Raw genomic sequence first — 6,000 nt, 5'->3', positions numbered from 1 at the left:
TTGCAGAATGGACTCAATTGTGTTAAAATTTCAAGCGGCAGAGAATGTGGTTGATATTAATGTTGATGATGTTGATAAAGTAATGTGGATTGATTTGATTATTGAGTATGAGGAATTGTTTAGGAAAAATGCGTATATGATGCCTAAATATCCTAGTTTCCATTACTGTTATAATAAGAAGGATGTTAAAATTACTAGTGACAGTGATATAATGTCTATGTTAGATAGAATAGGAGGAAGTAAGAAAGTGATTACAGTGTATGTGGGTTCAGTTGAAACACCTTCTGAATGTGTAGTTGCAGCTAGGAATCTTAAAGAGTCGTTGAAAAACAAACCCAATATGCATTATGGTCTAAGTCCACCTATGAAAAACAACCAAAGCTTTGATGTTGGGACTAGTGACATGCCTGATGTTAGTCCACCTAGTTTAAATGAAACACTTATAGACAATTGGGAAAGAATGGAAGAGGAAGCGAGTGGATGTAAGACACTTAAAAAGAAGGGAAAGGGGGGAGGGGGCAATCCTAAGCCTAGGGTTAAGTTACCTGTTCAAAGGAGTTTACCTACTAATGAGCCACTTACTCTAGCTGACACTACTACTTTTTCCAATGCTCCTTTGCTTGAAAAAACTACCCTGAATCCAACCTCATCAAACAACACAACCTTGATTGTTCATAAAATACCTAAGACTACTGCTGCTAGGAAGGGCTTGATGAACAAACCATATGAAAAAGAGGCACAAGTGATTACTGAAGAGGAGTTTAATAGGAGGTTTGAGCATAGAGAAACTTTATGGCCAGAAATGAATGCTAACATTGGAGATGAAGAATTAGACATAGATTTTGAAAGAGATGGTGTCTCAGATGAAGAAGATCAGGAATTTGGTGAGATCATTGACAATTATGATGCTTATGCATCTGATGTATGGCAAACTGAACTACTTGATGATGACACTTATGTCAGTAAAATGTATAAGAATGGAGAATTTGCTGAAAATGTTGAGTTTGGAAGTATTGTTTTGAAACCATGGATGATATTTACTGATAAAGCACATTTCCTATCTGTTCTAAGAGATTATTGTATACAATCTGGGTTTGCCATTGTAGTGGATAGATCTAGTCCAGCTAGATTCACTGCTCAGTGCTTGGAATTGAACTGTAATTGGAGGATACATTCAAGTGTACTCCCTGATGGCACTACTTGGGCCATAAAGAGTATAAAAGATCAAGAGCACAGTTGTAGGGGTTTGGATGAGAGGAATCCTTTAGTTAATGTGAAATGGGCTGCAAGTAAGCTAATTGATGATATAAGGGCAAACAATGATATAACTGGGAAAACTTTGAATGACTTGTTGTTGACCAGGTATGGGGTGCAGATGGCCACTAGTACTCTCTATAAAATGAGGAGTATTGCTCTTAGGGAGATCAATGGTGGGCATGATGAGTCTTATGGCCATCTTCCTAGAAACTGTGAAATGGTTAAGCAAACTAATCCTGGTTCAGCAGCTAACTGTGCATGGAGAAAGAATGATCCCCAACTGTCACTCACTTTCTCTAGCATTTTCATATCATTCAAGGGAGAAATAGATGGGCTTGGTGCAGGTTGTAGAAGTTTGATTGGGGTTGATGGTGCTCACTTGAAAGGGAACTATGGAGGGGTTTTGCTATCTGCTGTGGCTATAGATGCAAATAATGAGCTACATCCATTTGCATGGGCTATAGTTTCAGTTGAAGATGGGGAGAACTGGAAGTTTTTCATTTGGCATTTGAAGCAAATCTTGAAAGACTTAAATAGAGGGGATGATTGGTGCATTATATCTTACAGGCAAAAGGTTAGTGTCTCATATGTTGGCTTAATTTCAGTAAGTATACTCTACTAGTGTTAATTTCTTCATTATGTGTTCTTGTAGGGAATAGATCTTGCTTTAACTGAGCTATGGCCAAAAGTAGGGAGGAGGTATTGCTGCAAGCACTTAGCTAAAAACTGGAAATCAGCTTTTCCAGGACCCTTGATGCACTCCTTATTTTGGTTGGCATGTAGTGCTACTTCAACATTCACCTTTAAAAAGGCTATGGAAAGAATTCAGAAGACAAACCACTTAGCACTAATATGGTTAGCTAATCTAGGAGGTCAAGAGAGGTGGTCAAGACACAAGTTTGACCCAAAGATATGCACAGATGAGAATAAAACAAACTTTGTGGAGAGTTTCAATGCCACTTTAGGAGTGGACAGATGCAGACCTGTTCTGACTCTTTTGGAAGGTAAAAATTTATGTCTTTCTTAATCTTTATAATTATTTTTGTAAATATAACTTGGTTCTTATGTTGAATTGTATGCTTGGTTATATGTGGTTTTTGCAGGCATACGAAGAATGTGTATGGTAAGGATGTCAAGTAGAAGACAGAAATGTAAAGATTGGAATGATTCTGATCCATGTCCTACCATTGTAAGGAGAATCCAAATGCTGATCAATGCTTCTAGAACTTGCAAGGCATTCCAGAGTAAAGAGGGAGAATATGAAATAAGAGAGGGTAAGTCAATGCTCCCGGTGTCACTCAATAATAGAAGTTATATATGTGGGGCTTGGCAAATTTCAGGCATCCCTTGTAGGCATGCATTAAGGGCTATACTAGCTTCAGGACATGATCCTCATAAGTATGTTAGCACATGGTACTCAGTTGTAGCCTACAAACAATGTTATTCACATGCCATCAACTCAATTCCAGACATTGAGCATTGGCCAGAAATTGACCAGCCAACAATTCAAGCTCCTACAATGAGGAGAGGAATAGGAAGACCATCAAGATAGAGAAGAAGAGCTGATGATGAACCAGATAAAGAAAAAAGGTCAACCACAGTCAAATTCTCACTCTGTAAATCATATGGCCATAACAAGCAAACATGCAAAGGTGGTATGACGGCAAAGGAGAAAGCATCACACGGTACCGAGAAAAAACAAAAGACAACTGCTGCTGCCTCTGCATCCCAGCCAACCACTGCTAATGTTACACGAAGCTTAACTATATCTTCTTCCCAACCAGAGCCAGTTTCTCAGCCATCTCAGTCCAAGCCAAGGAACAGCAACAAAGGGAAAGAGAAAATGTAGCCTGGGGTCTGGTTTTTTCAACATGAGTATCTTTTATTTAGTAGTAAATAAAGGTCAACTTATGTACTAGATTTGATGTTTTTTTTCTTTTTTTTCTGAAACATTTTTTTTATGCATCAATTGGCATTTGTCAGATTGCTGCTATCTACTTTTAATCTTGTGTTGCTTTGATTCCTGAACTTCTACATACATTCACTTTAGTGATAGTCCAGCCAGATCTGCTGTTGTATACATTTGACTACCTTCTAGCTAAATGGCTTTAATGCAATTAAATGCCAAAGATGGCTGTCCTTATGCAGTAAGATCAGTAAACTTTTCATGCCGAAGTGCTGAGCAATGGGCTCTTATAAATTGCCGAATATTTCATGTTATTTATGCATCTTTCTGTTGCAACAATATGCAGAATGGATTTACGTGCTAACAAAAGGATAAATTTGTTGGCACTTTTATCTTTCTGTGCTAGTGCATCCTGATAAAAATATGGGTAGTCCACAAGCAAGTGAGTCGTTTAAGAAGCTTCAGTGTGCTTATGAGGTAATGAGTATGGTTCTAATGTTGATTAAACCTTTTATATACAATCCATTTGCTTTACTCTAAGATATGCCATGGGTGGGAATATTAGCATCAACTTTGATCACTCTAGGAGTGTTATGTAGGCTATGCGGGGCTTGAACCCACACCATGTACACTACTGTACATTGCTCTACCCGTTGAGCTAATAGCCTTGAAAAATAATCTAATTTTTGGTTCTTTTTTTTTTTTTTTTTTTTTTTTTTTTTTTTGCAAATGAACCTCACAGGGCATTACATTGTTAACAACAAAGTAAAGGAGCATAATATATACATTAAAGTACAAAAATATTTACAAAACCAAGTAGTGAAGCATCTGGATACAAACAAGATATCATTGTTCTTTGGTGATCTCTGCACCAAACCTCTCAAGAAACATGCCAATTGGAGCTAAAAGCGGTATGTTATTCATAGATTGTCTAGGAGCATCCTACTCCATCTTAATTTTCTCTGCAGAAAACATATTCAAGGTCCAAAATCTTTGCATACATTTTAACTGAAATTCAGCTGATAAACTTCGATAGCAAATTCTTGTTTGAGTCACTTAATTTATCAGAAGACAAGAGGCCAACAAACAATGACAAAGTGTCTGCATCAGCTTCAAATCTTTTCCCAACCATAAGATCACAATAGTATAATGCATTTGACAAGTCATTATTGAGTATATAACCTCTAATGATCGTATTATAGGTTCGATCATCAGGGGGGGCAACTATCTTAATCTAATTTTTAGTTCTTGACATGAGCATAATTCCTTAACTTCCAACATAATTCCCCTAAACAATAAATTAGTTACAGAAATCCAGCATCTTTAATAAAATTCATGTAATGATTTCTGGGATTTTTATTTTTTTTGCTTGGATTGGTGTAGCTTAATGTACCGGTGAAATTCTCTTTCATATCATGTTACTTTGCTTGATTTTTGAGTAGATTTTTTTTTTTTTTTTTTGCCCTCAAAAAAAAAATCTACTCAAGCGATAGATCACCTCAAGCGAGTTTACGGCGAACGGCGGCAGCGCGTGCGGCACGGGCTTGAGCGCGTTCAAGTTTGTCGTCGTTTGAGCATAAGAACAGGGGACTAGTCGGCGATTGAAGGCTATCAGAAATTGAAGCTCTTCGTTTTTGTAATGGTGGATTTGGACCTTGAACCAATTGCTCGAAAACTAATTAAATCAATTGCAAATTTAGGAAGTCAGATTTTTTTTTTTTAAAGAACCCTAATTTATCGAAGAAAAGGGGAGGATTTTAAGAGCCTGCAATGGTTTTAATATAATCAGATCAGTTGAAATAAAAAGGTGGAAATGATTTAAATGGGGGTAGGTTAGTAATTCACTTGATTAGAGTTAATAATCTAACCCTAACCGAGTGGTTAACCGATTCTAAGTGAGATTTGACCACTAAATAGAGTTTAATGAAAGTTTGGGTTCACTAGAGATTATGTGTTTTTTTTTTTTTTTGACACCATATAGAATTTGTAAAAGTTGGAGGCCGCCACGTAGAATTTAAATTAAATTTACATTATATTACCAAAGGAATCCAAGCATTACCACTGAGGGATACTACATTCTCAACAAAAGAGCTCATACCATGGTAGATGAATGCCAGCATCTCCCCCTGACATATGAGTCAACATATGCTTCTATGAATTCTATATAATTAGTCGAGTACAAATGACCAATATGCGTCGAGACGATCATATAGTAAATGATCAACATAAAAGTGCAGTGCCAGAAATCTTTTTATCTAGTGGGTTAAGTCGATCCAATGCACTTTGTTGAAAATTCAAAGAAATTTGTTTGGCTTACCTCCCAAATACTCTATCAAAGTTTCCATTAACTAGTCTGGGGATCACTATTTTTCCACTAATGGGCAATCTAGTAAGAAAAAAAAAAAAAACATCTTATTTTAGGGTCACCTTAATAGACGATTTTTTTAACCAAAGAAGAACATCCAAGCTTTTATCTTTTATTACCTTATAATGTTTCAATACCTCTAACCATTACGCTAGACACCATATATATTTTTAAGAGTTCTTTTCCTCAAACACATACAACACTTGAAAAAAGGACCAACCTCTACCTCTATCTGCGACAATCTGATTTACGCTACCTTAAACTAATTATCTTTCTTCTTCAAATTTACGTAAAAATTGCAAAGTATAAACAGTCTATTTCCCATCCTCGTAATCATCATGATTCCCGAATACAAAAGGGTATGAAATAAAAAGTATGATTTCAATGATTTTCATCTTGTTTTGTTGTCATGAAATTTCGCAAGTCATTCTTATTGTCCACTGTAATACATTGCTCTGATATTGCAAGTGAT

The sequence above is a fragment of the Chenopodium album genome, chromosome 3 (assembly GCF_948465745.1).
Source record: "Chenopodium album chromosome 3, dcCheAlbu1.1, whole genome shotgun sequence".
Taxonomy (NCBI): Eukaryota; Viridiplantae; Streptophyta; class Magnoliopsida; order Caryophyllales; family Amaranthaceae; genus Chenopodium; species Chenopodium album.
Note: the sequence above shows the minus strand (reverse complement) of the source record.